A 10,933-nucleotide genomic window follows, 5' to 3' on the forward strand; every position below is an offset into this window, starting at 1 on the left:
GATGTCCGATAAATGCTTCTTCTGCATAGAAGAAAATATACCTTGTAGCAGAATACGTGTTCAACATATTCATATTGTCATAGTGGCAGATATCGGCAGTCTTTCCAGAGTCCTAAAGGAAATGCGTACGGCTACCTTTCAGTTCATTAAAAATAAGGGGCACGTAATGTTTTTTCTAAGATTATAATCACTCTGGCCTAATTATAAGCGTCACAAGTAATCACAGGATGATAGTTATGCTTTTGCATTCTCATGCGTGATAGAACTTGGTATACACATACGGGAGTTTAACACAAATTCTTACATGGACAGAAAACAGCAATCTGGACAAGGGTGGGCGCTACTGGTATATGCTTGTTCGCACGCCAACCACCATTATTTGTGCAATATGTTGCGCATGCGTACCTTCGCGTCACCGCATCACGAAGGAAGGCACCCCGACACAAGGCTGGCTTCTGTCATGTAGCGACTTCTATGCATTCGTACTCAAGACATTGAAAGCCTATCGAAGCTTTGATAATACCAAAAGTGCCATTCTATTCGATAAAGAACACCTCCAAGGCCAAACGAGCTGTGCAAAGTTTGCTGCTGTAAAGAATTTTTCTCTCATTACATCGTGGCTCCCAGCCAAAGGCAGAAGCACGAGCTCAACGCGCCTGTTGATTCTCTGTAGTTGTTACTTTAAGAGCGCGTTCCTTACTGTGGTCATCAGCACACCTTACCCTCTGGCCGATGTTGATATTCTCAAATGACATTGGGAAGGTCAATTTACTCCAGTGTACCTCCTTAAAAAGGGAATCTCATCCCTTGTTTGGCATCTACGTTTGTCTTAGGCTGAGGTCCGAGGGAATTGTTATTTATATGATTAATTGCGGGAAAAAAACCAGAAGTGCATCACGTGTGCCGGAAACTTAGTCGAGGATGTGCGAAATCATGTGCGAAATCAAATGTCATGACTTCAGACGTTCTCTTCCTTTGCTAGGGCCATGCGCTACCATTATAACTCCAGGTTTCACTATTTGCAACAGAGATTCTGCCACACAAAGAACTTTCATAGGGAAGTCCGCTGCCAAAACGTGGCCTGCTTGGAATCGAAAGGTACCGTGCGCAGAACTTCAGGAAAACAGAGTCCATTTATTGCCAAGCAATGCCCCTTGTCTCAATCTCAGGGATGATAGTGTGTAGTGTTGCGATAGAATGCCTTCCTCGGCGCGTGGAAAGTTCGCCTAGCATACGTGGTCAACAGTGTACTTCAATTTAGCGTTAAAGATTGCTACCTGATCTCGTCAAGAATCTCCTCAGTGAGAACAAGCCCTTGCACCTGCTGAGTAAAAACATATGAACTAGAACCTGAAGTTGTATCATTACCCTTCGTTATTAAATAGCTAAAAACCATCAACATACATAAATATCGCTGGCTCTCCCGTACTCCAGAGTAGATGTAAGCATGAAACGGCTACCAGTAAAACAGATTAGTTGGGGGTGGTACTAGCCACAAACTTAAAATGGGTGTAGCGCATATTGTCACATGGTGGTGACGTTGAAGGACACAGTAGCGATAATGTGAAAGAAAAAAAATTAACCTTTATTGGGCGAACTTGTGCCCAATACAACAGGCTACACTTATAGCACTACGATAGCGGCGAACATGGTCGGCGATTTTCAAAAATCTGATCAGCGGGTCAAACGCGTTGGCTTTTATAGATCAGTCGTTGAATGTTCCAGAGTAACCGCGGGGACCCGCGTGTCTTCCACAAAGTTGTACAATATTCGCGTCGCGCATACAAGCAATCAGATTACACAAGTTGCGGTGAAAGACAGTGGACGGAATCATCGATAACATTCCAGACGCTTCTTTTACATGCAGGCGCGTCCCGCGCTGTGCGATAACATTTGTTAGGCTGTGTGAAGTGGTCGTCCGATAATGATAAAGAAGTACACGTGTCATTACCCCCCTCTTAAAAAGCATCGTCCCGATGCTACAAACACAAGAGAGCGAAACACAAAATGACACTTATTAAATAAAAGTAACAAAACAACGAAAAGAAACGAAGTCCAAAGGTCAGATACGCGAAGTCCCAAAGTTCATTACCGCGGGTAGTACGGCTTGAGTCGCACAACGTGGACTATTTCAGGTCGTGAGCGGCGCCGCTGTGATAGCGAAATGCCGTCTCGCACGAACTCATAGTCCAGTGCGACAATATGTCGGATGATCTTGTACGGTCCGAAATAGCGACGCAAAAGCTTCTCGCTCAGTCGTCGTCGGCGTATAGGGGTCCAAACCCAAACACGGTTCTCGGCCTGGTACTCGACGAAGCGTCGTCGGAGGTTGTAGTGTCGCCTGTCGGTACGCTGCTGGTTCTCGACCCGTAGGCGGGCGAGTCGTCGGGCTTCTTCGGCGCGCTGGAGAAAGGTCGCGACGTCAAGATTCTCTTCGTCGATGACGTGCGGCAGCATGGCGTCGAGCGTCGTCGTCGGGTTTCTGCCGTAAACCAGCTTAAACGGCGCGATCTGTGTTGTTTTTCGCACCACCGTGTTGTAAGCAAAGGTTACGTACGGCAGGGCGGCGTCCAATATCTTGTGCTCGACGTCGACGTACATTCCTCGTATGTCGGCGAGGATCTTGTTCAGGCGCTCCGTGAGGCCATTCGTCTGCGGGTGGTAGGCGGTGTCCCTCCTGTGGCTTCTATGGCTGTACTGCAGAATGGCTTGGGTGAGCTCTGCTGTAAACGTTGTTCCTCTGTCGGCGATGAGGACTTCTGGGGCACCATGTCGCAGCAGAATGTTCTCGACGAAAAATTTCGGCACTTCGGCTGCGCTGCCTTTCGGTAGAGCTTCAGTTTCAGCGAAGCGGGTGAGATAGTCCGTCGCCACGACGATGCACTTATTTCTGGATGTAGACGCCAGAAACGGTCCCAACAAATCCTTCACTATCTGCTGAAATGGTCGGCAAGGAGGTTTGATCGGCTCTAGCAATCCTGCTGGCCTTGTCGGTATTGTCTTGCGTCGCTGACAGTCTCGGCATGTATTGACGTAACGGGCGACGTCGGGGGTCCGACGCGGCCAGTAATACCTTTCCTGTATCCTCGACAGCGTTCGGGAGAACCCGAGGTGCCTATCGGTTGGATCGTCATGTAGGGCGTACAGTACTTCTGGACGCTGCGCTGACGGAACAACGAGAAGGTAGCTGGCGCGGACTGGTGAGAAGTTCTTAACGAGCAGGTGGTTTTGTAATGCGAACGAAGTCAATCCGCGCTTAAATGGCCTAGGTACTACGTCGGTGTTCCCTTCCAAATACTCGACGAGGCCTTTTAGCTCCGGGCCTGCTCGTTGCTCTTTAGTGAAGTCTTCTGCGCTTATTATTCCGAGGAAGGCATCGTCATCCTCGTCGTCTTCCGGCGGGGGATCGATGGGGGCGCGTGATAAGCAGTCGGCGTCTGAGTGCTTTCTTCCGGACTTGTATATTACGGTGACGTCATTTTCTTGCAGTCTGAGGCTCCACCTCTCCAGCCATCTTGAAGGGTCCTCTACGTTAGCTAGTCAACACAACGCGTCTTGGTCGCTGACTAGTTTGAATGGCCTGCCATAGAGGTAATGGCGGAATTTTGTTGCAGCCCAAAAGATGGCGAGGCATTCTTTTTCGGTCGTAGAATAATTTACTTCCGCTTTCGACAGCGACCGGCTAGCACAAGATATCACCCGTTCATGTCCATCTTTCCTCTGGACTAGGACGGCACCGAGGCCTAGCCTACTGGCGTCAGTGTGAATTTCGGTATCGGCGTTCTCGTCGAAGTGTGCAAGTACTGGCGGCGACTGCATGAGTCGTTTGAGTTCTTGAAATGCATCGGCCTGCGGCGTTTCCCTTTTGAACTCGACATCGCATTTGGTTAGATGTGTTAGCGGCTACGCGGTGCGTGAAAAGTCCTTGACAAAGCGCCTGTAGTAGACACACATGCCAAGGAATATACGCGCTGTCTTCTTGTCGATGGGCTGCGGGAACTTTGCGATGGCAGCTGTCTTCTGCGGGCCGGGGTGGACTCCAGATTTGCTGATGACGTGGCCTAGGAACAGAAGCTCATAGTAAGCGGAGCGGCACTTTTCCGGCTTCAGAGTGAGCCCTGATGCCCTCTACTACGGTCGCAAGCCGCCTAAGGTGATCGTCGATATTTCTGGCGAAGACGACGACGTCATCCAAGTAAACAAGACAGGTCTGCCACTTCAATCCTGCTAAAACCGTGTCAATCACACGCTGGAACGTTGCCGGCGCCGAACGCAGTCCAAATGAGATAACTTTGAACTCGTAGAGGTCGTCTGGCGTGATGAAGGCGTTCTTTTCGCGATCACTTTCGTCGACTTCTCTTTGCCAATAGCCAGACTTGAGGTCAATCGACGAGAAATATTTAGCGTTGCTGAGCCGATCCAATGCATCGTCTGTCCGTGGACGGGGGTATACGTCTTTCTTCGTGATCTTATTCAGTCCATGGTTATATCGCGCTCAGTTTTACAAACACGATATTCAGGAAGGACAGAACGTGGACGGACTCAGCGCAAACTACCAACTGTTTAATACTGTTAAAGAACGCGTTTATATACAAGGGGATATGGTGCGGGGGGGTACATATAAAAAGATATGACAAGGTGACAACAAGTGATCATAGTTTGAGTCAGGCATACATCGTTCACATGCACCCATTCGCCCTGGAAAACTCTACCTCAGCTTTGATAAGCGCGATGGACGGAGTGCTTACGCACATCTCTTTTTCTTTAGCTATCGCGAGCACCTCCCATATTTCTCGCTCCGTTTTTGTTTTTGATGTTCCAATGACTGTGGTGCTTTCTAGTAGCGGGGAGCATTTGCATTGTTTGCAATGTGCGGCCAAGTTGCTAGGTGCTGTCAGAACCTGGCACGTGTGTTTGTGCTCCCGCAACCTATCATTTAGACAACGTCCAGTTTGCCCAATGTTAAAGAAAAAGAGATGTGCGTAAGCACTCCGTGCATCGCGCTTATCAAAGCTGAGGTCGAGTTTGCCAGGGCGAACGGGTGCATGTGAACGATGTATGCCTGACTCAAACTATGATCACTGGTTGTCACCTTGTCATATCCTTTTATATGTACCCCCCTCCCCCGCACCATAGCTCCGTGTATATAAGCGCGTTCTTTAACAGTATTAAAGTGTTCGTACCTTGCGCTGCGTCCATCCACGTTCTGTCCTTCCTTAATATCGTGTTTGTAAAACTGAGCGCAATATAACCATGTACGTTCACCAACTAGACCCCTTCATTGCTTTACCAAATCTTATTCAGTCGACGATAATCGACGCAGAAACGTAGGGTTCCGTCCTTTTTCTTCACCAGGACAACAGGAGGTGCCCACGGGCTTTTCGACGGCTGGATGATGTCGTCGCGGAGCATTTCGTCGACTTGTTGCCTAATAGCTTCACGTTGTCGTGTCGAAACTCGGTAAGGGCTCTGGCGGAGTGGTTGAGCGCACTCTTCGGTTATGGTGCGATGCTTTGCAACTGGTGTTTGCCGAATCTTCGGTGAACTTGAAAAGCAGTCCTTGTATCGTCGGAGAAGACTTCTGGGCTGTTGCTGCTTGTTCATGGGTAGACTTGGATTTACGTCGAAGTCTGGTTCGGGGACTGTGGTCGGCGGGGTAGATGCGGCAGAATCTGAGAGGGCAAAGACATTGCGCGTTTGCAAAATTTCTTCGATGTACGCGATTGTCGTGCCCTTGCTGATGTGCTTGAACTCTTGGCTGAAGTTGGTTAGCACCACTTCCGTTTTTTCGCCGTGGAGTCGAGCGATGCCTCTTGCGACGCAAATTTCACGGTCTAGCAGTACCTATTGGTCACCCTCGAGGACGCCTTCTACGTCGGCAGATGTTTTGGTGGCGAAGGAAATGGCAATGCTGGAGCGAGGCAGGATGCTGACTGGACTTTCGAGCACACTTAAGGCATGGTGACTACGAGAGCTTTCCGGCGGTATCGCTTCATCTTCAGACAGGGTTATCGACTTCGACTTCAGGTCGATGACTGCATTGTGTTGGTTTAGGAAGTCCATGCCGAGAATGACGTCGCGTAAACATTGCTGGAGGGTAACGAAGGTGGCAGGGTAAGTCCGGTCATGAACGGTAATTCTTGCCGTGCAGATTCCAGTCGGCGTAATCAGGTGTCCTACGGCGGTCCGAATTTGAGGGCCTTCCCATGCAGTCTTAACCTTCTTCAAATGGGCGGCGATGTGTCTACTCATGACGGAGTAAGCGGCCCCTGTGTCGACGAAGGCGATGACTGCGTGGCCGTCGAGAAGCACGTCGAGGTCGGTGGTTCTTTGTCTTGCGTTACAATTAGGTCTTGGCGTAGGATCACGGCTGTGTCCCGTTGACCTGTGGCTGGTATGGGACGTCGTCAGGTCGTCTTTCGTCGATGTATTCCTTGCTTTCACACTTCGGCGGGACGGCGGCGTGTCGTTATGTCGTCGAGGTAGTTTCTTCGGTGTGTTCGTCGACGGCGGAGGATCTTCGTCAGTTCGACGAACAGCAACCGCGCCTCCATCGGTTGCTGCTTTTAGTTTTCCGGATATGGGCTCGCTGACCGGCCCCAGGCTGGGCTAGTGTATGGTCAGCACTGCGGCCACCGGTAGCGGCCTGATGACGGCGAACGGGACGCTCGTCGAGAGCTGCATTGAGTGGCGGCTCGGTAATCGGCGAGATCATGTGGGCGCTCCCCAAGATGTGGACGTGGCGCTTTGACGGCGAACCCTCTCAGTCACAAGTCGCGGTATGGGCATCGGCGGTACACATGACCGGCTGCTCCGCAGTGATAGCAGAGCGAGCGGTGGTCGGGGGCTCGCCAAATGTCCGTCTTCCTCACGTAGACGCGCTGGGCGACGGGTGGGCGTGCTGGCGGCGGCGGCGGCGGATGACGGAATTGCGGCGTTACAGGGTCCTGGCGCGGTCGCGGAGGGAGACCTTGACGGCGTGCGACGGCGGCGTAGGTCATCGCTTCTGGCTGGGGCTGCGATAATTGAGGTTGCACCTCAGGAACCCCAAGCGATCTCTGATCCTCATCTTTCACGATGTCGGTGATCGAGGCCTCTTGAAGCTGCGACGAAGGCAGGACCTTCCACATTTCTTCGCGCACAACGCCCTAATGGTCTCTTGAAGGTCGTCGGATGCCAGTCCGTGGATGGCGCACTGCGACGTGAGCCCTTGGAGATTATATTGCCGGGTGCGAATCTCCAGAGTTTTCTCGATCGTCGAGTCGTCTGCAGAAAACTAAGCTACAGTCTTCTGGGGGTTACGAATAAGTCCGGCGAAAAGTTCTTGCTTGACGCCCCGCATCAGGAAGCGGAATTTTCTCCTCCGACATTTCCGGTTCCGCGTGCCGGAAAAGACTGGCCATCTCCGCTGTGAAGATCGCGATCGTCTCATTTGGCAGCTGCGCTCTGGTTTCTAGTAGAGCTTGGGCTCACTCTTTCCGCACCATGCATGTAAATGTTTGAAAGAAGCCGCTTCGGAACAGGTCCCACGTCGTTAAGGTGGCTTCTCGATTCTCGAACTGCGTCCTGGCAGCGTCTTTCACTGCGAAGAATACAAGTCGCAGCTTGTCGTCGCTGTTCCAGCTGTTAAATGCAGCGACCCTCTTATACGCCTCAAGCATGGTTTCCGGGTCCTTGAATGTTGAACCGCGGAACGTCGGAGGCTCCCTGGTCTGCTGCAGTACGATGGGGTACGCTGTCGCTGCCATTGGAGTTGCCTTCGCCATAATCTTCTTGGTCTTCTCAGGTAGAAGTCCGTGCTCCGGGGGCAGCTATTGAAGACGGTGGCTTGCTCGATGGTCCGGGAGTACGTTGGTGTTCGCTTTGCCGTCCGGGCTTGGATCACGGCTTGTCGGGGCGTCCGGTAGATGAACGAAAAGCACCTCCACCAGATGTCACGTGGTGGTGATGAAGAACACAGTAGCGATACTGCGAAAGACAAAACTAACTTATATTGGGCGAACCTGCACCCACAAAAACTGGCTACACATTTAGCACAACGATAGCGGCGAACACGGTCGGCGATGGTCGAAGATCTGATCTGCGGGTCAAGCGTGTCGGTTTTTATAGTTCAGTCGTCGAATATTCCAGAGTAACCGCTGCGACCCGCATGTCTTCCAAAAAGTTCTAAACTATTCTGGTCGCGCATACGCGCAATCAGATTACACAAGTTGCGGGGAAAGACAATGGACGGAACCATCAATAACATTCCAGAAGCTTCTTTTCCATGCAGGCGCGTCCTGCGCTGTGCGATAACATTTGTTAGGCGGTGAGAAGTGGTCGCCCTTAAAGATAAAGAAGTACACCTGTCAATATTCACCAGGGCACGCCTCACTCATCCACGCTGCACCACACCGCACCACGCCATGTTGTGCACAAAAGAAAACCTGACGATGCCACGTTCCAGCCACAGGTCAGCGTGACGCAGCCGTGATTTGACGCCAAAGCCTATCTTCAACTACATAGAATCACCGGTGAGGACGTGCTTCGCGACGGTCATGCACTGGCTGCTTTCGTAGAGACAGGAGATCACTACTCCCTCTTGAGTGGACTCTTCGACGCCCAGTTGAAGAAAGCTAAGACTGCATGGGGCGGCCCTCAAATCTGGACAGTTGGAGGGCACGTGGTGACGCCGATCAGTATCTACGGGGCATCAATTGTTATTCATGACCAGACCTGCCCTCCCATCTTCGTTATCGAGCAATAGTGTTCACAAGAGATAATTATCGACATGGAATTCCTGAATCAACACAATGTGATCATCAATCTGAAGTCAAACTCAATAACGCTGCCCACCGATTAAGCCATACTGACGGAGAGGCATTTCAGTCAGCGTGCCTTGGGAGTGCTTAGGGACCAACTCAGTATCCCGCCTTGCTCCAGCATTATGACACGCTGACGTTGCGAACACCCGCAGACGTTGAAGGCGTCATTCAGGGCGAACAGCGTCTGCCGCTCGACACTGAAGGACGGCCTCATTTTCGGCAGCAGTGATTGTGGCCGAAAGTACGGTCCTAACCGTTGCCTCAATTCTTGCGCACATCCCGTAGCACCTGAGCTCAAACAACAGCACTGCGACAGCACCTACTAACAAGGCACCTACTAACAGCCGGCTTCCATTGTATCGTGGCGACTCCGCGACCACAGCGTGCGTAGAGACAACCGCGCTGCGTGCGTTGGCTGCCGTCGAAGACAACCGTCTTAACCGGCCGGCTTTGGACGGCGTCCTTCATTTCGGCAATAGTGGTTGTGGCCTAAAGTACGCTCCTAACCCTTGCCTCAATTCTTGCGGAGATCACATAGCATCTGCGCTCAAAGAGCAGCAGCGCGACAGCCTTTACTAACAAGGTGGGTACGTGTACAGCCGCCTAACACTGTATCGTGACGACAGCGTGCATCGAAACAACCGCACTGTGCGCAATGGCTGCAGGCGAAGACAAGCCGTCTTAAGCGGCTGCCTCTGGACAGCGTTCTTCATTTCGGCAGTAGTGGTTGCGGCCTAAAGCACGGCCCTAACGTTGCCTCAATCCTTGCACAGTTTAGTGGTTAAGTAATCTTTTTCTAGCTTTTCGCAAATACCCTCAGTGCCGCCACCCCTGCTGCCTTTTCGCTCTGTTTTTTACTAGTCGTGTTTATTGCTCTGTGTGCTTAACCGCGATGCCGACTAACGCTGGGCTGGCAAGGGAAATTCAAGTGCTCCGTTCTGAAACGCAGAGATGCGCTAGAGCTTGGTGGCTTTTAATAACTTGTACGAATCTGTGAAATCGAATAATGACAGTCTTGTGCAAGAAAACAAACCCCTGAGGGATGAGAACAAGTCCCTCGTGGTTAGTAACAAGAAGCTTACGCAAAGAGTTAGTTACCTCGAGCAGAACCGAGAAAACTGTCTGTCGATTGTACAGGCCTTGGGCGAAAAGATCGACTGTCCTGTGGCTGCTGCTGATATAGATATTGTTCACAGCGTACGTGATAAACAGGGAACCAACATAATAGAACGATTCTGCTCTAGGACAAAGAATGCTGACTTTGTATCCAAAGCGCGACAACAAAAAAAGAAAGGCCCGACTCGCTACGACCGCTATTGGGCTCTCACATAAGCCACCGACATCTATTTTTGTCAACGATCATGTAACCCCGGAAAATAAGCGAGTTTTTGCGCAGGCGCTAGAACATAACAAATTGAAATGTTGGAAATTTCTGTGGACCAACAACTACGCTATCAAGGCCAGAAAGTCGGAAGACAGCCGTGTGCAACGCATCTCCCGTGTGACTGATCTATCTTCAAGTAATCACATGTCGTTTTTTTTAGCATTCTCTGATCTTTAGAATTCATCATGGCTGAGTCTGTTTCTTGACTTGATCAAAGTAATTGTCTACTGAAAAAAAGCAGCCCACGCTATCTTTAGTACATCTTAAAATCAGCAGTATTCGTGGGCACCACGATAATCTCCTGACGTTTCTTTCCATTCTGAACCACGCTTTCTCTTTCATTTGCCCGGCTAAGACGTGGTTGTCATCACATGACGAAAATCTGTACGGTCTTCCCGATTATACTTCTGAATACTGTCATCGCGAAGGACATCGCAGTGGAGGTTCAACCATATTAGTAAATTCAGAACTGTCCTATATACGCCGCCATGACTTTACTTTGTGCACCTCTCTCTGCGAATCTGTTTGGTTAGAAGTAAATCAAAGTAACTTTCAGTCAAGCAGTAACTTGTTGCCGATCAATCGTAATATTATAATTGCGTCCATCTCTAATCCCTCAGGACCTAAATAAAGTTCTTCATACCATATCGCTCGCCTTTGTCTACTTATATTGAGCTCCGCAGAGAATTCCAGCAGTTAATGAACAAGTCAATAGACGAGAACAAGGATATTATAATTTGCGATG

The sequence above is a fragment of the Dermacentor variabilis genome, chromosome 5 (assembly GCF_050947875.1).
Source record: "Dermacentor variabilis isolate Ectoservices chromosome 5, ASM5094787v1, whole genome shotgun sequence".
Classification (NCBI taxonomy): Eukaryota; Metazoa; Arthropoda; class Arachnida; order Ixodida; family Ixodidae; genus Dermacentor; species Dermacentor variabilis.